Raw genomic sequence first — 26,894 nt, forward strand, 5'->3', positions numbered from 1 at the left:
AGAACACTAACCTTAAACACTGATTAAACAAAAGTACCCCTATTCTTGTCATTAGTAGACCTGTATCACAAAAGTTTTATTCAGTTATTACTATTATTGTTATATAATGAATTTTGTTCCCCCAAATTCATATGTTGAAGGGCTGTCTCAATATGTCTGGAAATAGGGCCTTTAAGGAGGTTAGCATCCTTTTAAACTGATATTTACTACAATTAATGTTTTATTAATGGTATTCATTTTATCCCCCACTACACAGAAAACAGCATCTTCTCCAGCTATAGGCTTAAAACTGTTTGCAGCAGGTGCTTAAACAGACTGTAATTTGGGGTCTTTTGGAGCTAAGGACCGTCTTTGCTGACAGCCAGTAAGGGAAAAGGACCTCAGTACTGCAGCTTCAAGGTACTACTTTCTTTCAAAACCTGAGTGAATATGGGAGCAAATTCTTCCCAGAGCCTTCAAGCAAGAATCCAGGCTGGCTGAAGCTTCATTTTGATATTTTGAAATCTGTAACAGAGAAACCTGTCGAGTGAAACCAGACTTTTCACAGATAGAACTGTGAAATGTTAAATTTTTGTTGTTTTAAGTTGCTCAACTTATGGTCTTTATTATGGCATAGGTACAAACTATTACAAGTGGATAAAGGTACTATAAGCCTGGCCCATCTATGATAAAGTTGCCTATCAATTGTCTCCTCCAGGTAGGGGCCATTATGGTTGTTGCTTACATCTACTTTTGTCATTAGGGTTTACAAAATGGTGATTCTTCCAATTCAGTCTTTTCTTCCGAATTTAGTGGCTAAAGTTCTTCTCTAAAAAACTTTATTTTATAAAAAATTTAGCTATCCTAAAATAAAGTTTGTACATGAAACAGAGACTAAATGCCTATGTTTTTTCTTCTTTATTAGTTTTTCAAAATCAACTGAGATGTTGATTTCACCAATCTAAGGCAACAAAGGAATGTTATTTATTTCAACCACATTGCTACCAGTTTCTTCATTGTACTTAAACAGACTCATACAGGGACAATGCAAACCCCTTCAAGATGGATCCTGTGTTTTTTTTGTCAAGACTCCATCATTCTATGACAGTATTATTATTTTCTGGCACTCCACTCCAGATTATCCAACATTTATCTTGTGCATTTTATGCCTTGGGCATTGCATTGTCCATGTCCCCAAGAATCTCCTGTTTCTTTGAAGCTTTTAGAGGCCAGAGATTGGGCATTTAGGAGTGGTTTTTTAATTGCTTCAAGGTCATTTCAGTGATTGAAATCAAACAGTGATTGTTCATGTTGTTCTTTAGACATAAAAAATAAATGATGTTTATAATACATTTACAGTTCAAAGGTTAAGCATGCTATGTTTAACTACTTTGATTTTTATGCTTCTTTTAATAAATTTTAATGTTTCTAAAAACATTACTATAATTTATTACTGGTTTTATTTATATGATAATTCACATTATTGTGAATTATCATATAAATATTCACATTATTGTGAATTATAACAAGATTGTTAAATTTGCTTTAAGATTTCTTTGCAGGTTTTCTGTTTGGTTTGTTTTTTGGTTCATAGAATTTATCCCTCTTGGGAAATATAGTCAAAATGCTGTATCTTAAAATATTAAAGTATTGTATTCTTCATGAAATGGTTACATTATCAAATTCATATAAAGTTAATTGATGATTTCTGTTATTTTTAAATTTAGGGGTCATGGCTTTTATATATGTTTTAATTTTGTTTTTAAATTTACACAATTTCAAAATTAGGGAAAGGTCATTCTGAGAAAATAATAATTGATTGTAAATTAATTATAACAAGGGAGGAAAATCAATGCAAATATTCCCAAAGTGGATTCACCTCCCAAATTATTATTTGGGACTGTAGATAGAAACTGTATATAGATGCTAGATATTACTCAGTATTCCAAGGCAGAAATCTAGGAACCAGTTTGCTTATTCCTGCATGAAAAATTTAGCAGTCGTATCAATATTATAGTTTTAATATTAACCACTCCTCTCCAATCCCAATATCATCACACTACTGTAGATCATCCTGACTTTCCGTGGATAGCTATAATAGCCAATTATTTGGGCTACTTAGCTCTATTTGACTGCATACCCATTAGTGTTAAGAGGACAGGGGAAGGAATTTTACAAATACAAATGGACAAGCCATTCACCTGCTCCAGAGAATTCAGAGGCTTCTCCATGCTCCTAAGCTAAAATGTCAGCAGTTCTTCCTTTGGTAGATGTGTTATCTTATAAATATCTTGTTTGTAATCTTGGAAAATAGACCATAAGCCTCATGAACACTGTGTGTGATAGGGTAGAGGTGTGTGGAGAATCAAATGTGATTAAAAACTGAACACATTTTCTATGACTAAAGTTCATAATTTAATCAAAGTGTCCTTGGATTCTTGTAGCTGATTTTGTTTACTAATATTGTTTACTTCTGTATTCAGTTCAGTCACTCAGTCGTGTCAGACTCTTTACGACCCCATGAACCACAGCATGCCAGGTCTCCCTGTCCATCACCAACTCCCGGAGTCCACCAAACCCATGTCCATTGAGTCAGTGATGCCATCCAAACATCTCATCCTCTGTTGTCCCCTTCTCCTCCTGCCCTCAATCTTTCCCAGGATCAGGGTCTTTTCAAATGAGTCAGCTCTTCGCATCAGGTGGCCAGAGTATTGGAGTTTCAGCTTCAACATCAGCCCTTCCAATGAATATTAAGGACTGATTTCTTTCAGGGTGGACTGGTTGGAGCTCCTTGTAGTCCAAGGGACTCTCAAAAGTCTTTTCCAACACCACAGTTCAAAAGCATCAATTCTTCTGTGCTCAGCTTTTTTTATAGTCCAACTCTCACATCCATACATGACCACTGGAAAAACCATAGCCTTGACTAGATGGATCTTTGTTGACAGAGCAATGTTTCTGCTTTTTAATATGCTGTCTAGATTGGCTCATAACTTTCCTTCCAAGGAGTAAGCGTCTTTTAATTTCATGGCTGCAATCACCATCTGCAGTGATTTTGGAGCCCAGAAAAATAAAGTCAGCCACTGTTTTCCCATCTATTTGCCATGAAGTGAGGGGACTGGATGCCATGATCTTCATTTTCTGAATGTTGAGCTTTAAACCACTTTTTCACTCTCTTCTTTCACCTTCATCAAGAGTATAAGACCAAATTTATCAGCTATATAAGTAAATTACTTGTATGGACTTATGGAGAAGGCAAAACAATTGAGTACATTTCCTTTTACTGTACATTAAATGGAGCTTCCCAGGTGGCACTAGTGATAAAGGACCCACCTGCCAATCAAGGAGACATAAGAGATGCATTCAAACCCTGGATTGGGAAGGTCACCTAGAGAAGGGCATGGGAATGCACTCCAGTGTTCTTGCCTGGAGAATCCCATGGACAGAGGAGCCTGGTGGGCTACTGTTCATAGGTTCTTAAAGAGTCAGATATGATTAAAGCAACATAGCACATGCATGTACATTAAATTTGTTAACATTCTCACTCTTCTATCTTTATTTAGGACTTATCCCTTGGGTAAACTTAAGAATTTAGTGATAAAATTTTAAAATCTAAATTACTGCTTAATTTTTAAGATGTAAATATTATATATTAATATAAATAATACTTATGTAAAAATTAATATGTAATTTGTGTCACTGTTCATATTTCTAAAGAATATGAAATACTCAACATGCTAAACATGAACAAAGCTCTGATACTGCTAACTGCTGAACAAGATTAAATAGGAAAAATATCAGAAGAAAAACTGGCCTCTGTCCATATTCCAGGAACAGATTTTTTTCTTGTTGTTATTGTTTTCAAATTTATTTATTTTTAATTGAAGTTTAATTCCTTTACAATATTGCTTTGGTTTCTGCCATACATAAATATTTTTATTTTATTTTATTTAAAAAATAAAAAATGAAAAAAATGGGAAGGTAAGAAAGAAGGGAGGAAGGAAGGAAAAGAAGAGAAAGGATATTAAGAAAAAGATATATTTCAGTTTGAATGATTACCACTAAGAAAGGAATGGAGACTGCATACACACACACACACATATGTATATTATATATTGTTACATATATGTGGTCTATAATAGGATTAAAAATTAGGTGGATTAAAAGTAATAAAATCATAATTGTTAGTTTCCCTGGGATAATCTAAGCTTACTTTCTTGGTCCTGACATCTTGTCTAGTTAACATTACTTTTGTCCTGAACGTGTGCATGGCATAAACAATAAATCACATGGTCACATGTCATACAATTACCTAAAAGGCAATAAAATACATGGTAAACTCATTTTCTACTTAGAACAACCACAAAGTATATTGCTTGATTCCTACTAATCCATTGTAAAATTTCCTATTACACTGTTCTAAGGCTATAATTTTGAACTGAGAAAATAAAATTTTTCTCAGTGAAGTTGGTGATTTTAATTTTTCTATCATTATATCTAATAGAAACTCAAGTATCCTAAATATATCTTCAAATTTAAATGATTGCTCACAGTTACTTTTAAAACCTTACAAGTGTTAAAACCCATTAATTTTTTTTTTTTTTTTATAATCTTTCAACTTTTTTGTAACCTCAAAATACAAGTTAAGCCAAACAGGATTAAACACAAGTACTGAGAATGGAAACAATTTCCCACCTTAGTTATTACAGTCATTCTGTCTACTTTGGACTACAGCTGTTTTGAAAATGGATGGTAGAAACTATAAGGTGATTAAAACACATTAGTAGGCATAAATGTTATTATGGAATATGATGAATCACAACTGACATAAAAGAACAGAGAGGGCTTTGGACACTGCTCCACTCTTCCGTTCAGTTCAGTTGCTCAGTCATGTCTAGCTCTTTGCGACCCCATGGACTGCAGCACACCAGGCCTCCCTGTCCATCACCAACTCCCAGAATTTACTCATACTCATGCCCATTGAGTCAGTAATGCCATCCAACCATCTCATCCTCTGTCGTCCCCTTCTCCTCCTGCCTTCAGTCTTTCCCAGCATCAGGGTCTTTACAACTGAGTCAGTTTTTCACATCAGGTGGCCAAAGCATTGGAGTTTCAGCTTCAGTATCAGTCCTTCCAATGAATATTCAAGACTGGTTTCCTTTAGGATGGACTAGTTGGATCTCCTTGCTGTCCAAGGGACTCTCAAGAGTCTTCTCCAACACCACAGTTCAAAAGCATCAATTCTTCAGCATTCACTTTTCTTTACAGTCCAACTCTCACATCCATACATGACTATTGGAAACATCATAGCCTTTACCAAATGGACCTTTGTTGGCAAAGTAATGTCTCTGCTTTTTAGTGTGTTGTCTAGGTTGGTCATACCTGGGTTTGTCTCTGTTAGGAGTTAAGAAGATATTTGGAGTCTATAATTCTTTAAAACCACGGAATAACATAACACAGAAAACAGAATTTAAATTTTCTCTTTGCCTTTCCTCATTTTTTTTTCTGCTTGAAGTACTATCTAAAATATATTGTTTTTCAATTGATTTAAGATACAGACAATAGAAATAAAGAAATAAAACACAAAAATAAATTTGAAAGTTATATAAAAGGTAGTCCCACCAGTCATATTTCAGATAAATTTTAACCTATTTTTTATCAGTTCAGAATCTAATTCTGGTTATACAATTCTCAGCAATAGATCCTAGCTGAGAATGGGAAGGTGTGGAGCAAAAGACAATCACATTCATTGTTGTTTAGTTGCTCAGTCATGTGTGACTCTGTGACCCCATGGAATGGCTAGCTTGCCAGGCTCTGCTCTCCATGGGATTTTCCTGGCAAGAAGACTGGTGTAGGTGGCCATTTCCTTTTGCAGAGAGTAAGCCAAAGAAGGACACTAAATTAATAAATGTCCTGAGTGTTGTATTATAGGGATATCAGTTCCTAATGATGATAATGATAATGACAGTAATTTAAGATACTGCCACTATTAATCATTGCTTTTGATAATAGAACAACATAGACAGCTTAATTAAGTTATACTATCTTCTGTTTTTTCACACACACACACACACACACACACACACACACACACACATACACACAACAGAATTAAAAGGCCAGCCTGATTGTAACATTTTTTAAAACATGTATTTTTTAATTCAAGGATAATGACTTTACAGAATTGTGTTGGTTTCTGCCAAACATCAACATGAGTCAGCCATAGATATACATATGTTTCTTCTAACTTGAACCTACCTCCTTTCTCCATCCATTCCATCCCTCTAGGTCTTTAGTTAATATGCATTATTTTTTCTTTCTTCAAATTTAAAATGCTTTTAAATTTTTTGTCATTATTGTCATAGCCCAAACATTTCACCGATATATGTCTGTCTGTGGATATCTTGTCAATTATGTTGCCTGGAATATTGTGAGCTCTTACACTATACACAGAAGTTATTTTAATCAAAACTGGGAAATTTTTTCTATCCCTATAGAAGTTTAAAAAAAAATTACTTCCCAAAGATGCTCATGTCTTAATCTCCCAAATTTGTATATGTGCTTCCTTAACATGGCAAAATGGACTATGAAGATATGATTAAATCAAGGGTCTTAAAATGGGAAGATTATCCTGAATTATCCAGGCTGACGTAACATAATTATAATAATCTTTACAAGAGAAAGGCAAAATGGTTAGAATGAAAGAAGACACGATGACAAAAGCAGATTAAAAAAAAAAAAAAATTAGAGCTCAGAGAAGAAAGAGGTTGAAAACTTACACTATTTGGCACTGAGGATCTAAGAAGGGCCCCTGAGCCAAGGGATATAGATGGGCTGTAGATGCTGGAATAGAGATGACTTCTACTCTAGAGTCTTCAGAAGAAATGTAGCCCTATCAGCTCCTTGATTTTAGCCATATAAAACCACATTTGGGATTTCTGAAATCCAGACCACAAGATAATAAATCTGTGTTGTTTTAAGCCACTAAGTTTCTGGTAATTGGTAGCAATAAGAAACTAGTACAAAGTCTTTGATCACTGCTTCTGGTTTTGCTTTGCCCTCTTCATAGTTGCTACTTAAATTTATATTTGGTATAAGAATTTTGAATTTTTATACTTTGCTTTGGTTTTGGCAAAAGGTTTAGAAGTATGCCTCCACAATGATTAATTCATTTACTATCGTACAGATTCTGATTTTTAAAATTATGTGTCTTTCTCAAATTAGGTTCCCATCAGTACTACCTTACTGCACAATGTCCCATTTCATCCTACCCCACTGTGTTGGCTTCTGCTTTATAAAGATTAAAATAATGAACCTACTGAGAATATCAACCTTCTGAATTTTTCTTTTGGGCTTTCTTCTTTCTTCTCTCTCTGAGTTTGCTCAGTGAACCAGTGTTTTCTGACCTCCAATGTGTTTTCACCATTGGTTCTTAATTGGTTGCTTTTCATTACCATTGTCACAAAGGATGCCAGTCCAACCTTAGTGATTTTTAAATATCGGGTATATGAACTCTTTTATTCCCATATTCTGTCTGGTGATTGGGTAGTTGACTTTTGTCAATTTCTCCACAGCTGAAGAGCAGTGTGACATATTTTCAGTTTGGTATGCCCCTGTTTTTATTTCTTTTATAAACCAGAGTAGAACATGAGAATATTAACTACAAATATATATTATACGATCTCATATATAATGCCTGATTTATAAGAATACTGTTTAATTGAAACTTTATGCCATGCTTAGTCAATCAGTCATATCTGACTCTTTGTGACCCTATGGACTGTAGCCCACCAGACTCCTCTGTCCATGGGGATTCTCCAGGCAAGAACACTAGAGTGGGTTGCTATGCCCTCCTCTAGGGGATCTTCTCAACCCAGGGATCAAATTCAGGTCTCTCACATTGCAGGCCAATTCTTTACCATCTGAGTCACCATGAAAGCCCTCTGTACCATTTCCTTTTGTATGTGGAAACTATGTATCATTCTATAATCTGAATATCCAGACTGTTACATTAATTAGACTATCATTTGATTTAAAATATTTAGAGTGAGAATGTAGGAAGCAATTTGCCATGCAATTTTGTCTGACAGCCATTAAAGATCAAGCCCAGAATCTAGTAGTAGTTGTTGCTGCTCAGTTGCTAAGTTGTGTCTGACTCTTTGTAGGCCCATGAACTGCAGCATGCCAGGCTTCCCTGTCCTTCACTATCTCCCAGAATTTTCTCAAACTCATGTCCATCAAGTCGGTGATGCTATGCAGCCATCTCATCCTCTATCAACCCCTTCTCTTCCTGCCTTCAATCTTTCCCAGCATCCGGGTCTTTTCTAATGAGTCGGCTGTTCATATCAGGTGGCCAAAATATTGGAGCTTCAGCTCCAGCATCAGTCCTTCCAATGAATATTCTGGATGGATTTCCTTGAGGATTGACTGGTTTGATCTCCTTGCAGTCCAAGGGACTCTCAAGAGTCTTCTCCAACACCTCAGTTCAAAAACATAAATTCTTTGACACTCAGCTTTCTTTATGGTCCCTCTGTCACATCCATACATGACTACTAGAAAACTTTTACAATGCTTTGAAATTCATTATTAAACAAATTACATACAGACTTTATAGGCTTCTGTGGAACTGATCTGTGAACTTATAAATATTTTGCTGTAATGTTCTTTTGGGAAGATTCATTTTTAGATAAATTTGATTCATAAATTAATCTTTTCAATGCATAGAATTTCAAGTGATTTCTTGATCATGACTGATTTATGTAGGTTATATGATAATTCTTATTTAATTAGGATATTTTCATCTTAATGAGAGCATACACCCAGCCACACACACAAAAAGAGAAAAAAAAAAAAAAGAAAGAAAGAAAATGGACGTATTTTACCAGTTTCAGGCATGTGAACTTAATTTAAATATATGCATATCATTAGCTGACAATTTAATCATTGATAAGTTGCTTATCCTATGTAATTAGTAATTACATAAATCACTGAATGGCTGTGGAGATACATGTCCTGCAGACATACACATATAGTCTCAGACTCAAAATGAATTTTTATTTGTGACATCCAAAAGCTTTGTAGTAATAAACTATTGTGATTTAGTTTCTTTTTCCTTTTAATTATAGTAAGTAGTGTTACTTTCACTAATAACACCCATTGCTATGACCAATAAAATTTCTATCATTGGAATATGAGGATTAATTTCATCAATTATCATGACAGTTTAACCTGCTTTTGAAAAAATTGAAATTTTTAATCATTTACAAATCTCTGTTGTTATAATATGTAGTTATTTGAGATTTACTTCCTCCAAATTCTATTTTAATTTTCACATCTATTATATTTTTTCATTTTTTCAAAACTGTGGTTATGTGTATAAAGGTTAAAGCCTGCAATGAATTTATTTCATATATTTTTGCCATATATTTCTAAAAGATGATTTGCCATTCTCTCTTTAAACTTTTTGCAAAACTTCCATTTTCATTAGTTTTATAACAATAGTAATCTATAAAACAGAATACAGGAGACAGTTAAATCTTTAATAATAATTTAAGCACCTTGCAGGAAAAATAGCCACAAAACAAGGTTTCTATTTGCAAGATGTTTAATTCACAGAGAAAGAGATAAATTTTACATTCCAAGGAGCTAGGATTTATACACCTGGACCACTATGTTTATTCCTGGGTCTATAGAATGGAAACAACTATGTGATGATAGAAGTATTTTTCTACCAAAATATAAATGAACTGTTGAAAAACCAGAAGGCAGAAGATAATCTAAGTCAGCATGACTTGGGTTTTAAACTTGATAGGTCCCTTAAAGGAACCTAGAAACACTACCTACCTTCCTGAATTTATACCCTATGTCAGAAATTATTACAATAATCTAATACAAGTTCAGAGAAGTTGTAGGAAAACCTGAAAGCAGAGTTACTTTCTTTAACTTTTTTTTTTTTTTTTACTTTTATGATATGTAGAAAGGATCTTAAATTTCTTAGGAGATATCCACATTTGGTGTGTTTCCTGAAACAGAATAATGATTGCTGAGGGCTTTCTCTACATGTGAATCTTGGGACAAAATTTCAATGACCAAAATATTACAACAGCAGTAGAAATTCTAAGGAGGTTTGGAAACCTGAAGAAGACTAAAGACATTTTGCATAGTGAGGGAACTTCATGCATGGAGGTCATATTGGTAACTGTGGACATTATGCCATATCATAAAACTGAGATTTGGCATAAACCCTGACAAAGAGGTGGAAGCCAGGGGAAAGAGTACAGCACTTGGATGAGTGATCCTGTGTTTCTCTCCTGGGACAACACATGTTGCTGCTGTTCAGTCATTAAGTCATGTCCAACTGTTTGTGATCCCATGGATTGCATCACATCTTCATTATCTCCTGGAGTTTGCTGAAACTCATGTCCATTGAGTCAGTGATGCCATTGAACCATCTCATCCTCTGATAATATATAAATTATGGCAAATAATTAGATTGTTAACAAATTTGAGAACCCTAAATGTGGAAGAATATTTATTCAAAATTAGGTTTTTATTAAAAAGAATGAAATTGGCAAGATTAATTTTTCTACCACAAGTAGAAATAGAAGCTTGCTGTTCATTTCCAAGGCAAACTGTTAAATATCATGGTAATCTAAATTTATGCCCTGACCAGTAATCCAGAAGAAGCTGAAGTTGAACAGTTCTGTGAAGAACTACAAGACCTTTTGGAACTAAGACCCCAAAAAGATGTCCTTTTCATCATAGGGAACTGGAGCAAAAGTAGGAAGTCAGGAAACACCTGGAGTAACAGGCAAATTTGGCCTTGGAGTACAGAATGAAACAGGGCAAAGGCTAATAGAGTTTTGCCAAGAGAATGCACTGGTCATAGCAAACACCCTCTTCCAAAAACACAAAAAAAGACTCTACACATGGACATCACCAGATGGCCAACACTGAAATCAGATTGATTATATTCTTTGCAGCCAAAGATGGAGAAACTCTATACAGTCAGCAAAAACAAGACCAGGAGCTGACTGTGGCTCAGATCATGAAATCCTTATTGTCAAATTCAGACTGAAATTGAAGAAAGTGGGGAAAACCACCAGACCATTCAGGTATGACCTAAATCCCTTACGATTATACAGTGGAAGTGAGATATAGATTTAAGGGACTAGGCCTGATGAACTACGGGTGAAGGTTCATGAATTGTACAGGAGACAGGGATCAAGACCATCCCCAATAAAAAGAAATGCAAAAAAGCAAAATAGCTATCTGAGGAGGCGTTACAAATAGCTGTGAAAAGACAAGAAGTGAAAAGCAAAGATACACCCATTTGAATGCAGAGTTCCAAAGAATAGCAAGGAGATATAAGAAAGCCTTCCTCAGTGATCCGTGGAAAGAAATAGAGGAAAACAATAGAATGGGAGACTAGAGATCTCTTCATGAAAATTAGAGATACCAAACAAAGATTTGAGATTAGAGATTTCATGCAAGATGGGCTCCATAAGGACAGAAATGGTATGGACCTAATAGAAGCAGAAGATATTAAGAAGAGGTGGCAAGAATACACAGAAGAACTGTACAGAAAAGATCTTCATAACCAAGATAATCACGATGGTATGATCACTGACCTAGAGCCAGACATCCTGGATTGTGAAGTCAGGTGCGCCTTGGGAGGCATCATATGAACAAAGCTAGTGGAGGTGATGGAATTCCAGTTGAGCTCTTTCAAATCCTAAAAGATGATGCTGTGAAAGTGCTGCACTCAATATGGCAGCAAATTTGGAAAACTCAGCAGTGGCCACAGGACTGGAAAAAGTCAGTTTTCATTCCAATCCCAAAGAAAGGCAATGCCAAAGAATGCTCAAACTACTGCACAGTTGCACTCATCTCTTACACTAGTTAAGTAATGCTCAAAATTCTCCAAGCCAGGCTTCAGCAATACATGAACTGTGAACTTCCAGATGTTCAAGTTGGTTTTAGAAAAGGCAGAGGAACCAGATATCAAATTGCCAATGTATGCTGGATCATCAAAAAAGCAAGAAAGTTCTAGAAAAATACATCTATTTCTGCTTTATTGACTATGCCAGAGCCTTTGACTGTGTGGATACCAATAAACTGTGGAAAATTCTGAAAGAGATGCGAATACCAGGCCACCTGACCTGCCTCTTGAGAAACCTGTGTGCAGGTCAGGAAGCAACAGTTAGAACTGGACATGGAACAACAGACTGGTTCCAAATAGGAAAAGGAGTACATCAAGGCTGTATATTGTCATCCTGCTTACTTAACTTATAGGCAGAGTACATCATGAGAAATGCTGGGCTGGAGGAAGCACAAGTTGGAATCAAGATTGCTGGGAGTAATATCAATAACCTCATATATGCAGATGATACCATTCTTATGGAAGAAAGTGAAGAAGAACTAAAGGGCATCTTGATGAAAGTGAAAGAGGAGAGTGAAAAAGTTGGCTTAAACTCAACATTCAGAAAACTAAGATCATGGCATCCAGTCCCATCACTTCATGGGCAAATAGATGGGGAAATAGTGGAAAAAGTGACAGAGTTTATTTTTGGGGCTCCAAAATCAATGCAGATGATGACTGCAGCCATGAAATTAAAATACACTTACTCTTTAGAAGGAAAGTTATGATCAACCTAGACAGCATATTAAAAAGCAGAGACACTACTCTGCCAACAAAGGTCCATCTAGTCAAGGCTATGGTTTTTCCAGTAGTCATGTATGGATGTGAGAGTTGGACTATAAAGAAATATGAGCACCGAAGAATTGATACTTTTAACTGTGGTGTTGGAGAAGACTCTTGAGAGTCCCTTGGATTGCAAGGATATCAAACCTGTCCATCCTAAAGGAGATCAGTCCTAAGTGTTCATTGGAAGTGCTGATGTTGAAGCTGAAACTCTAATACTTTGACCACCTGATGCGGAGAGCTGACTCATTTGAAAAGACCCTGATGCTGAGAAAGATTGAAGGCAAGAGGAGCAGGGGATGACAGAGATGAGATGGTTGAATGGCATCACCGACTCAATGGAGATGAGTTTTAGTAGACTCCCTGAGTTGGTGATGGAAAGGAAGACTCAGCGTGCTTTGGTCCATGGGTCATGAAAAGTCGGACACGACTGAGTGACTGAAGGGAACTGATCATTTATATGTTTTATATAAAAATGTAGGTATTTGGACTTTGAATTTTGTTATTTAACATATGTGCACTTATTGTGGCTTTTTGTTCTAATATTTCTTCCAATTGTTACTGTATGCTTGAGACTCACCATGTAAACTAACTTTATTTTTAAATTTTTGTTGGACTACTTGAATTTTCTTCATTATGTACTGTTTAAAGTTAAAAGTATGTATCCTTGTATTGACTTGAATGCTGAAAGAAAATAATAAAAGGTTTTAGATATAGATATTTCTCAGAATACCAAGATAATAGTGCTATCCTAGATGTTATTTGGATTTCATAAAATAAATAAAATAATAATAGATAAATTAATGGAAATAAAGCTGAAGTTTTAGTATTTCAAAAATTAGAAACATGATAAATATCAAATAAATAATAATTTAAATAACAATTCTGAACATATATATTTTATTTTAATATATTTAGTAGGAAATTAAAGTAATCCAAAGTTATACAAAAGATCTTTAAAAATGTATTTATTTTTGATTGGTGGATAATTGCTTTACAATGTTGTTTTGGTTTCTGGCCATACATGAACATAAATCAGCCATCAGATCAGATCAGATCAGTCACTCATTCGTGTCCGACTCTTTGCGACCCCATGAATCACAGCACACCAGGCCTCCCTGTCCATCACCAACTCCCGGAGTTCACTCAGACTCACGTCCATTGAGTCAGCAATACCATCCAGCCATCTCATCCTCTGTCGTCCCCTTCTTCTCCTGCCCCCAATCCCTCCCAGCATCAGAGTCTTTTCCAATGAGTCAACTCTTCGCATGAGGTGGCCAAAGTACTGCAGTTTCAGCTTTAGCATCAGTCCTTCCAAAGAACACCCAGGGCTGATCTCCTTCAGAATGGAGTGGTTGGATCTCCTTGCAGTCCAAGGGACTCTCAAGAGTCTTCTCCAACACCACAGTTCAAAAGCATCAATTCTTTGGCACTCAGCCTTCTTCACAGTCCAACTCTCACATCCATACATGACCACAGGAAAAACCATAGCCTTGACTAGACGGACCTTTGTTGGCAAAGTAATGTCTCTGCTTTTGAATATGCTATCTAGGTTGGCCATAGCTTTCCTTTCAAGGAGTAAATGTCTTCTAATTTCATGGCTGCATTCACCATCTGTAGTGATTTTGGAGCCTAGAAAAATAAAGTCTGACACTGTTTCCACTGTTTCCCCATCTATTTCCCATGAAGTGGTGGGACCGGATGCCATGATCTTCGTTTTCTGAATGTTGAGCTTTAAGCCAACTTTTTGACTCTCCACTTTCACCTTCATCATGAGGCTTTTGAGTTCCTCTTCACTTTCTGCCATAAGGGTGGTGTCATCTGCATATCTGAGGTTATTGAGATTTCTCCCGGCAATCTTGATTCCAGTTTGTGTTTCTTCCAGTCCAGCGTTTCTCATGATGCACTCTGCATATAAGTTAAATAAACAGGGTGACAATATACAGCCTTGATGTACTCCTTTTCCTATTTGGAACCAGTCTGTTGTTCCATGTCCAGTTCTAACTGTTGCTTCCTGACCTGCATACAAATTTCTCAAGAGGCAGATCAGGTGGTCTGGTATTCCCATCTCTTGAAGAATTTCCACAGTTTATTGTGATCCACTATTTTGGCATAGTCAATAAAGCAGAAATAGATGTTTTTCTGGAACTCTCTAGCTTTTTCTATGATCCAGCGGATGTGGGCAATTTGATCTCTAGTTCCTCTGCCTTTTCTAAAACCAACTTGAACATCAAGAAGTTCACGGTTCACATATTGCTGAAGCCTGGCTTGGAGAATTTTGAGCATTACTTTACTAGCGTGTGAGATGAGTGCAATTGTGCAGTAGTTTGAGCATTTTTTGGCATTGCCTTTTTTTGGGATTGGAATGAAAACTGACCTTCTCCAGTCCTGTGACCACTGCTGAGTTTTCCAAATTTGCTGGCATATTGAGTGCAGCACTTGCACAGCATCATCTTTCAGGATTTGCAATAGTTCAACTGGAATTCTATCACCTCCACTAGCTTTGTTCGTAGTGATGCTTTCTAAGGCCCACTTGACTTCACATTCCAGGATGTCTGGCTCTAGGTCAGTGATCACACCATCGTGATTATCTGGGTCGTGTAGATCTTTTTTGTACAGTTCTTCTGTATATTCTTGCCGTCTCTTCTTAATATCTTCTGCTTCTGTTAGGTCCATACTGTTTCTGTCCTTTATCGAGCTCATCTTTATATGAAATATTCCTTTGGTATCTCTGATTTTCTTGAAGAGATCCCTAGTCTTTCCCATTCTGTTGTTTTCCTCTATTTCTTTGCATTGATTGCTAAAGAAGGTTTTCTTATCTCTTTTTGCTATTCTTTGGAACTCTGCATTCAGAAGTTTATATCTTTCCTTTTCTCCTTTGCTTTTCACTTCTCTTCTTTTCACAGCTATTTGTAATGCCTCCCCAGACAGCCATTTGGCTTTTTTGCATTTCTTTTCTATGGGAATGGTCTTGATCCCTGTCTCCTGTACAATGTCACGAACCTCAGTCCATAGTTCATCAGGCACTCTATCTATCAGATCTAAGGCCCTTAAATCTATTTTTCACTTCCACTGTATTATCATAAGGGATTTGATTAGGTCATACCTGAATGGTCTAGTGGTTTTCCCTACTTTCTTCAATTTAAGTCTGAATTTGGCAATAAGGAGTTCATGGTCTGAGCCACACTCCCCTCCTGGTCTTGTTTTTGCTGACTGTATAGAGCTTCTCCATCTTTGGCTGCAAAGAATATAAACAATCTGATTTTGGTGTTGACCATCTGGTGATGTCCATGTATAGAGTCTTCTCTTGTGTTGTTGGAAGAGGGTGTTTGTTATGACCAGTGCATCAGCCATAGGTGTACTTATGTCCCCTCCCTTTTGACCCTCCCTCCCACCGCCACCCATCCCATCCTCTATGTTGTCATAGAGCTCCAGGTTGAGCTTTCTGTGTTACACAGAAAATTCCCACTAGCCATCTATTTTACATGTGGTAATGTATATGTTTCAGTGCTAGTCTTTCAATTTGTCCCATCCTTTCCTTCCCCTACTGTGTCTATGAGTCTGTTCTGTATGTCTGTGTCTCTATTCCTATCCTGTAAGTAGATTCATCAGTACCATTTTTCTGGATTCCATATATATGTGTAATATACAATATTTAATTTTTTCTTTCTGACTTACTTCACTCTGTATAAAAAGCTCTAAGGAAAAAAATCATAGAGAGATGGAAATGATATAATGGTATTTTTTATTTTTAAAAATGTTAACAATATAGGAAGAAAGATTCCCATGTGATATCAAGAAAACTTAGACACAAAGTCATATATATATACATATATATATATGTATATTTTATACCAATTACATAAATAGAATCTCTCAAATGGACTGACCCTTAATAAGAGAAAACTGGTAAAAACTATATTAAAATAATAATTGAGATTATTATGTGCTGTAGGATTATGTGTATATTTATTTGTATTTTTTTACTCATTTTAAAAGATATTCTATGTCCTTTAAATATCTGAGATTAAAGCCTATAGCTATAGAATGAGGCAAAAACAGGGTCAAGACAAAGAGGGCATGGTGCATCCTCTTTGATTTTGAAGGTCCAACAACAGAACAGGAATTATGAGGACTTTTTTCCATGCACCTCCCATTCTAGGGAGCATGGCATTATACTATCTCTGCACACACAGGGAAAGTCTCTGCTGCCAGGGTGCCTTGTTCTCCACTGCCTCACCTCTCAGCTATCTGCAAGGCAAGCTGTGGAAAGGTACTATTCTAAATCCTGCTGGAAGTCCTCTTCAAAAATATCTCTACTTCTTCTTCAGCCTCATTTTCTGGGTATACTCCACTTCCAGGACCTTCTGGGTGAGTTCTACATCCAGGTCAGCTTTGAAGTTTTCAAATTCACTACTCTTATCTTTCTTGTAATTTTCCAATTATTGAGACTGCTTTTGTTTTATTTTTCTATTGCCCACATACATCTTCTAGGTTTAGCAGGTGGTTTTCTATCTCTTAAAAACTAGTCTTTACATAGGAGAGGCTATTTATCTCACACTCATCTCACATGCTAGCAAAGTATGCTCAAAATTTTCCATTAAGACTTCAGAAGTACGTGAACTGAGAACTTCCACATGCTCAAGATGGATTTAGAAAAGGCAGGGGAACCAAAGATCAAATTGCCAACATCTGCTGGATCTTAGACAAAGCAAGAGAGTTCCAGAAAAGCATCTGCGTTATTGACTATGACAAAGTCTTTGGCTGTGTGGATCACAAAAAACTGGAAAATTCTTAAAGATATGGGAATACCAGACCATCTTACCTTCCTCCTGAGAAATCTGTACGCAGGTCAAGAAGCAACAGTTAGAACTGGACATGGAGCAATGGACTGGTTCCAAATTGGGAAAGGAGTATGTCAAGGCTGTATATCATCACCTTACTTATTTAACTTACATACAGAGTACATCATGCGAAATTCTGGGATGGATGAAGCACAAGCTGGAATGAAGATTGCCAGAAGAAATATCACTAACCTCAGATATGCAAATAACATCACTCTTATGGCAGGAAGCAAAGAGGAACTAAAGAGCCCTTTGATGGCAGTGAAAGAGGAGAGTGAAAACGCTGGCTTAAAACTCAACATTCAGAAAACTAAGATTGTGGCATGTGGTCCCATCACATCAAGGCAAGTGGATGCAGAAACAATGGAAACAGTGACAGACTTTATTTTCTTGGGCTCCAAAATTACTGCAGATGGTGACTGCAGCCATGAAATTAAGAGATGCTTTCCCCTTGGAAGAAAAGCTATGACCAATCTAGATAGCATATTGAAAAGCAGAGACATTACATTGCCGACAAAGGTCTGTCTAGTCAAAGCTATGATTTTTCCAGTAGTCATGTAAGGATGTGAGAGTTGGACTATAAAGAAAGCTGAGCACCGAAGAATTGATGCTTTTGAACTGTGGTGTTGGACAAGACTCTTGAGAGTCTGTTGGAGTGCAAGGAGATCCAACCAGTCAATCCTAAAGGAAATCAGTCCTGAATATTCATTGGAAGGATGGATGCTAAAGCTGAAGCTACAATACTTTGGCCACCTGATGTGAGGAAATGACTCTTTGGAAAAGACCCTGATGCCAGGAAAGATGGAGGCCAGGAGGAGAAGGGGATGACAGAGGATGAGATGGTTGGATGGCATCACCGACTCAATGGACATGAGTTTGAACAAGCTCCGTGAGTTAGTGATGGACAGGGAAGCCTTGTGTGCTGCAGTCCATGGGGTCACAAAGAGTCAGACATGACTGAGCAACTGAACTGAACTCAAATAGGGGAGACCTGCTGTCATAAATTCTAAACCTGGTATTAAATCTGGAAGTTGCTGAAGCTACAGCTCTAACTCTCTTGAGCCTGTCTTTTACTCCCAGTGTGCTGAAAGTATAACCACCTTGCTATCCATTAGCTCTTTAACACCAGCACATTATTTGGTTTTGCTGAGAAGTGCACCTATTGTATCTTCATGTGTATGCTCAGTTCCTCAGTCATGTCAGACTCTGCAACCTCATGGAATGTAGCCTGCCAGGCTCCTCCTGTTCATGACATTCTTTGTGCAAGAACACTGAAAAGAATTGTCACTTCCTCCTCCAAGGTATCTTTGACTGAGGGATCAAACCTGCATCTCCTCTGGCTCCTGCACTGGCAGAAGGATGTTTTACCACTGACCCACCTGGTGGCTCAGGCGGTAAAGCGTCTGCTTGCAATGCAGGAGACCCGGGTTCAATCCCTGGGTTGGGAAGATCCCCTGGAGAAGGAAATGGCAACCCACTCCAGTACTCTTGCCTGGAAAATTCCACGGATGGAGGAGCCTGGTAAGCTATAGCCCATGGGGTCACAAAGAGTTGGACAGGAATGAGCGACTTCACTTTCACTTTCACCCGGGAAGACCACATGTATCTTCATACCTGCTAAGTAATTCTAGTCCAGCAGAGTACTTTGGCAAATGTGGAGTATTTGGGTTTTTTTGTTTTGTTTTTTTTTTGCAGTTGTTGGAAAGCTTTCTGAATTACACTAGTTAAGAAGAATTATAGAAAGATTATTATAAGCTAATTCAAGACTTTATCCAATTTTTAAAATCCTAATATACTACTATTTTCAATGACATATTTTAATATTTTAAAGCAATTAGGCAGTTTAACTCATGCAAGTTCTGATATTTGATAAAATAAAGTATTCCCAGTTCTTCTTTATCTTCTTTACTTTCATCATGCTTAGATTCCAGTGCGGTATTGCTTATATCTCTTAGAACACTCTCATTTTGATATTCTGCCTATTCAAAGTTCTCTTAATGAGATAAATATTCTAACAATAAACGCTTTGCTTTGTAAAGTACAATTATCTCCCTTTTCTGGAGGACTTCATGATTTGGAATTCTTTCTAAAATCTGGCACCTTTGTTTCATTCATAATATTATTATAGAATTTACAAATACCTTAAAGATAATGGAAGCTTTTTGAATTTGAATTTCTGTACACTATCCAAGGAAAAAATTGAAGATCAATAATGTTAGATAAAAAATCTTGCATAGTTAATATTAACAGCATAGCTGGCCACAGAGACTACTATATGCCTTAAATTTACTTAAATGATACAGAACCACCCAAGTCCACAGAGTGTGTTTAATGCCTGTACTTAAGTGGAGCCCAAACCTGAATGGAGGGTCATAGGTAATTGTGATCATCATAGGAGAGTACTATAGGGTTTAGTAGAGATGGCCACAGATAACATCTGTGTGTGTATGTGCGTGCCCGCATGCGCACACACTCAGTCATGACAACTCTTTGTGACCTTATGGACTGCAGCCCACCAGGCTCCTCTGTAACATCTAATAATATTCAGATTCACAAACAGAGGGTCCTAACCATGGTAAGAAAACACAGAGAACATTTAATAGGGAATTAAACAGAATGGAATTTCAATTATGTGATAACAAAGATGGCAGTGTCATAAAAGCCATAACTCTGAAGGCAATGAAGGATCTTTGGGAAGGGACTCTTTGGAGGCTTAATGGTGAAGACATATAAAGATATGGCTGAAAATCAAACTTTACTGGAATTAGAAAATAGTAAAGTATCAAAATGTGTTAGAACAGAAGAGATTCCATCAATTTCCATTTGTTGAAGAAATCACTATAGAAACAGGAAAGGTTGATCAGTCAGTTGTGTTTGACTCTGTGACCCCATGGACTGTAGCCTACCACACTCCTCCACCCATGGGACTTTCCAGGCAAGAGTACTGGAGTGGGTTGCCATTTCTGAGAGCCACCAAACCTCACCTTTACAGAAGTTTTCTTTTGTTAGTTCCAGAAAAACTCAAAACAATGATAAAAAATCAATAAACTATGAATGCTGAATCGATCAAATTTACCATAAGAATAAAAGAAAACATAAACATAATATTTTTAAGTAAAAAATTTCTCTAAACCAAGCTAACAAAAGGATAAGATAGCATTATGACATGAAATAAATGTAACAACAGCATTTTCAGAATTGAAGTAACACCAAAAATCAGAAATATAAAGAATCTGATCACAAATGGACAAATAAAAGGAGAATATAAAATAAGAACTGAATGAATTAATCAAAGAAATGAGGATAAACAACTATAATCTATGAAATGAAGACTAAATGACAAAGATTAGCAAAAGATAATATATCCAATCAAAAACATAATATGGGATTTAGAAAATAAAACTGAAATAAAGCCCCAAAATGTCTAAAAAGGTAAAAGTGATGAGAAAGAACTTGTGTGTGTGTGTCTGTATTCAAGACATACAGCAAATTAGATGAATTTTTATAAAAATATTCTATCTATAAATTTAAAAGAATTATAGAAGTAAAACATCATTATTTTTCTATCAGTTCAGTTCAGTTCAGTCGCTCAGTCATGTCCGACTCCTTGCGACCCCATGAATCGCAGCACGCCAGGCCTCCCTGTCCATCACCATCTCTCAGAGTTCACTCAAACTCACGTCCATCAAGTCAGTGATGCCATCCAGCCATCTCATCCTCTGTTGTCTCCTTTTCCTCCTGCCCCCAATCCCTCCCAGCATCTGTCTTTTCCAATGAGTCAACTCTTCGCATAAGGTGGCCAAAGTACTGCAGTTTCAGCTTTAGCACCAGTCCTTCCAAAGAACACCCAGGACTGATCTCCTTTAGAATGGACTGGTTGGATCTCATTGCAGTCCAAGGGACTCTCAAGAGTCTTCTCCAACACCACAGTTCAAAAGCATCAATTCTTCAGCGCTCAGCTTTCTTCACAGTCCAACTCTCACATCCATACATGACCACTGGAAAAACCATAGCCTTGACTAGACAGACCTTTGTTGGCAAAGTAATGTTTCTGCTTTTGAATATGCTATCTAGGTTGGTGATAACTTTCCTTCCAAGGAGTAAGCGTCTTTTAATTTCATGGCTGCAATCACCATCTGCAGTGATTTTGGAGCCCCCAAAAATAAAGTCTGATGCTCTTTCCGCTGTTTCCCCATCTATTTGCCATGAAGTAATGGGACCAGATGCCATGATCTTCATTTTCTGAATGTTGAGCTTTAAGCCAACTTTTTCACTCTCCTCTTCTCTTTCATCAAGAGGCTTTTTAGTTCCTCTTCACTTTCTGCCATAAGGGTGGTGTCATCTGCTTATCTGAGGTTATTGATATTTCTCCCGGCAATCTTGATTCCAGCTTGTGCTTCCTCTAGCCCAGCGTTTCTCATGATGTACTCTGCATAGAAGTTAAATAAGCAGGGTGACAATATACAGCCTTGACGTACTCCTTTTCCTATTTGGAACCAGTCTGTTGTTCCATGTTCAGTTCTAACTGTTGCTTCCTGACCTGCATACAGATTTCTCAAGAGGCAGGTCAAGTGAATTAATGACTTAATAATTCAAAAGATATTATTACCTTCGGCTGCAAGCTAGAACCATCAGTGCAAAAATGACTAGGGAGAGAAAATCCTTAAGGTCTGTTGAATGTTTCTTTTCAGTTGCCCAATCTATTAATATGTTTAAGAAAAATGGATTCTTCTTATGTTGAAGGACTTAGCAAATAGCTACATTATAGATATGAAGAATTTGGAAAATGCTATACTTCATATAATTTGGAATTACTGTTTTGGTTATTTTATTTGAATGTCCTCTCCAGAAATGTAGAGCTCCTAAAAATTATTTCATTATTTACATCTACTGGCTTTTTAAAATGTTGATATAAAGTAGAATATGCACAAACAGCAAATTTTCATTACATAATTAAGACACACAAAAGGCACACAATTATCTATCCCAAAATATTTGTCAATTTTAATGTTTCTTTTCTTCAATAAATAAAATAATATCATTTTGCTACATGGAAATAGGAAACAACAAAAAGAAAAGAAAAGCTCATATGAATGTTATTTAACCTTTTTGTATATTTCATGTGTGTCTGCCTAAAAAATATTTAAAAGGCAAGCAATTCCATCTGCTTAGTCAAGCAATAATAAAACAATCATTTTTTTTCTAAAAAATATCAGAGAGAAATCTATTATAAATTTCCATAAATTAAAAATAATCTATAGAATAATAAAGAACATGAACACTGGAGGTGAAAATTTCCTGGGTTCAAATATCAGCTTCATCAGTAAATAGAGCTTTGCTTTGGGGCAAGTCAAGCCCTGTAGTTTTTTCATATCTAAAATAGGATAATAACATAGGGCTATGGTGAAGATAGAAATGACTAATGTTAGATACAAAAAACCACTATATAAAGTCTAGTCATCATTCATGATTATTGCTATAATTAACCATGAATGATGACTAGATTTTATATAGTGCTTTTTTGTGTCTAATATTAGTCATTTCTCTGATGCTGGGAGGGATTGGGGGCAGGAGGAGAAGGGGACAACAGAGGATGAGATGGCTGGATGGCATCACTGACTCGATGGATGTGAGTTTGAGTGAACTCTGGGAGTTGGTGATGGACAGGGAGGCCTGGCGTGCTGCGATTCATGGGGTCGCAAAGAGTTGGACATGACTGAGCGACTGAACTGAATTGATTATTATTTTGCTGATAATACTATATTTACTACTAATAATAATGTTAGAAACACTGAAGGTACTATTTTTTGAATTATATTTGCAACAAAAATTCAGTAACATCTTCTGACAGTCCACGGTAGAATGTTAATTCTAATTTTCTGATCATGAAATCATTTTTACTGTAGAACTGACATCTCTTAGAGATTTTTAGAAGAGAAGAAAGGTGCTAGGATGTAGAGGCATTTATTATCTGCAGACTATTATGTGAAAATTTCTAAGCATGTTATTGAATTTTGCAACATTTGAGAGGTAATTATTTTTTATTCGTATTGATAGATGCTGAAGCCAAATTATACTCTCTATATTATTTGGCAGTGAACACTGCTTTTCTGTAGAAAAGGGAAAATTTAATCTTTGACCCACTATATCATAATTAAACCATTCTTTAGACACATCACAAAGTAGCTCTACATGTTTATGTTTTTGATATTCAAGTGATGCTAATAGCTAATTATCTATTTGGAGAAAATGTAGAATATGGATTGAGTGACATAGTTTGCCTTATTCACACAGTTTTTCATGAGGGCCCAAGGAAGTTTTTGGAAATGTGTTTTGAACTGTGAGAATATATGCCACTGGAGCACTGCACAGCTTTGAGAATGTTGTGGTCATTATGTTTCTGTGTGTGCCTTTTCTTTGTTGTTGTTGTTTTACAAATTGGAGTCGAGTTTTAAAAAATTCAAGCTGGGAGTCACACGTACCCAAGAAGAGATTTTTTTTTCTTTTATCTTTACAATATAATCTATAAAGGATTTTTTTATAATACTGTGTTAAACATTGTTTTTTCGTACATTCCTTTTTATGTTTTATACTATCAGTTCAGTTCAGTTGCTCAGTCGTGTCCGACTCTTTGCGACCCCGTGAATCGCAGCAGGCCAGGCCTCCCTGTCCATCACCAACTCCCGGAGTTCACCCAGACGCATGTAAGCGTTCAATAATGGTCCTTGGGAAGTTTTTTTTTAATCAAACGTGTTACTAACTACTTCAACAATAATTATTTTAAAAGAAATGTATGCTCATTTTGATTTTACATAATTTTCAAAGATACTTCATTTGGCCATCATGAATTTACTATAAATAATGACACTGTCATCAACACAGAATTGGCAGCCACAATAGCTAACAATTTCTCAAACTTTATGTCAGTCATCTAGGCACTTGCATTATGCCATTTCACTTTCATGAAAATCTCTTAAGGTGACTTGCATTATCTCTTTTTTATAATTATCAAATTGAGATCTCAAGAGGCTAGTTACTTTGGACAATATATAAAATTTAAAAATACAAACTAAGGTCTTGAACATGAGCCAAAGTTCAAACATAAATGTTTGACTTCAAGACCCATGTACCACTATGAGAGGTAAAGTCTTGCTGAATTATGATTACTATACGAAATATCCAATAAGTTCAATTTAGCAGGAATTCTCTTTATTTCTGTTGTATGAGTATCTTTTTCAAAATATATGCCAGTGTTCAGCATTCCAAGAATTAAATCTTCAATTCATGCTCATTTTTCTCTCATTGAAATAAATGACTGTGAATTCTTAACCACTGTATCCTAGTTTCTGGCACATTATCAGTATCATAAAACATCAGTACACATAAAACATTACTATCCTAGGCACTGTTAAAAAAATTGTATAGCTCCTTTTCCCTGAAAATTACACTCACTTTCATTTTATAGAATAAACTGCATTCACCGTTACTTGGCCCAATTTCATAGAATTTGATTTTTAGCTCTAAAAGTGCACATCAAGACACAGGTACTAACTTTGACTTAACTTATATTTCTTCATAAACTACATTCAAATCATAAATTAGGTGACTATATATTTTACATGTGAGCTGAAACACTTTTAAGTGAAATGGGTACTAATAATATGTGGAACAAAAGAAGAAGACTGTGGGACTCTCCCAGCAAACCCATGACTGAGGAATCAAGTTCTCACTAGTAGCAAATGCTAGCTGAACTTCTCTTTTTATTTTGTTGTTATATGAGTATCTTTAAATATATATGCTAATTTTCGGCATATCAGAAGTTAAATCATTAATTGGCACCCACTGTTACATTTTAAGGAAATCACCAAGATCATATATTTAGCTGTAGGCTTATACATAAAGGAATCATTAGAGCATTAAATATCATCCTGTAATAAACTGAAGAAAACATAATATTCAGCAAGTTCATTTTACAGATGAGAAGATCTCAACACAAAGCTGGATGAGATAGACCCTGGAACTTTGCATTACATCCCAAATTCTCCTAGGGATTCTGTCAAAACAAAGCACCTAAAAGTAGCTCAACATGCTCACATTTGATTTAGCATGCAAATCATTCAAGGAAGCTTAAATTTATTAGTAGGTTTTATGAATTAAATTTCAGAATTATCACAGGTTTTTATTAACAGAATGTTTACACTATAATGTTAAACTTCTTAAGCCTTTCTATTTCTCTAGGTTTCCTTCTAAGAAAAATGACTGTGAATTCTTCACCACTGTACGTGGTGTCTGGCACGTTGTTCATCACCATCGTCATCATCATCATCATCATCACCATCACCACCACCACCACAATTTGAATAATTCTTACTGTATTTCTTTGGACATTGGATAGATTATTTCCTTTTATTCTCACAATCATGTCAGAACTATTATTATCATACTTATATTAGATGCAAAGAATCTGAGGTAGAAAGAGGCTGTTACTTGATGAGCATACACAGTTGAAAAGTGGCAAAATCAGTATTTAAACACAGAATTTAGTTCTTCTGCCTGCAATCTTTACCATTATACCATATTGCTTTCAATATATGTTCCATTAATTATGAATTCATTATCTCATCTGATTTTTAGTATATCCCAAAGAGGTATTCAAAATAGATACTCTATTCTCAAAATTACAGAAAAGAATAATCAAACTCAAAGCATTCAAGTGCCTTTTCCAAGCTTACTAAAGGTGGCATCCAGAAAGGGGGAAAACCTAAAGTTAATTCCAGTCCTTTTTCAATATCATCTTAAATTAACAGGTTGGGATACATTGGAAGAAAAAATGGGCTATACTGAAGACTGATTCTAAATTTAAATTCATATTTTTCTAAGATTAAATAGATATCAAGATATCTTTAATATCAGATCATAACTTGGAAGATACAAGAAGAAACACAGACACAAAAGCAAGGCAAATAATAATTTTGCAAATGTCTCTAATAAACTAATTGCACAGAGTATTTCAAAGGCTTAACAAGAGCTATTCTATTAGGTGAGCATGATTCATGCCCACCCACATGTATAACTCCTCCATAGTACTTCTTACAGCATATCTTTTGTGTTTCCTGCTTTAAATGTCCATTTTTAAAGAATCATTAAATTAAAAGGAGCATGAGCTGGGAAATTCATGATAAGATGAATACTTAATATAGTTTTTGCTTACATTCTTTTTTCTCTTAAACTTGAATAAATTGGGAGTCTATATGAGTAATGTCTGTAGCCTTATTGTTCTTATATAATCTTTAAGCATTGTGCTGCAGAATAAAAATCTTAATCACCTCCCTGGGGTCCCTGAAATTTCAATTACTTCACCTAAAACTAAT

At 35.9% G+C, this 26,894-nt stretch overlaps 1 pseudogene; it reads right to left on the reverse strand.

Annotated features, from left to right (window-relative positions):
* Positions 1-16,922: 16,922 nt before the first annotated feature.
* Positions 16,923-25,840, reverse strand: LOC129644488 (dysbindin-like; annotated as a pseudogene).
* Between the last annotated feature and the right edge of the window lie 1,054 nt (positions 25,841-26,894).

Source organism: Bubalus kerabau, chromosome 2, assembly GCF_029407905.1.
Source record: "Bubalus kerabau isolate K-KA32 ecotype Philippines breed swamp buffalo chromosome 2, PCC_UOA_SB_1v2, whole genome shotgun sequence".
Classification (NCBI taxonomy): Eukaryota; Metazoa; Chordata; class Mammalia; order Artiodactyla; family Bovidae; genus Bubalus; species Bubalus kerabau.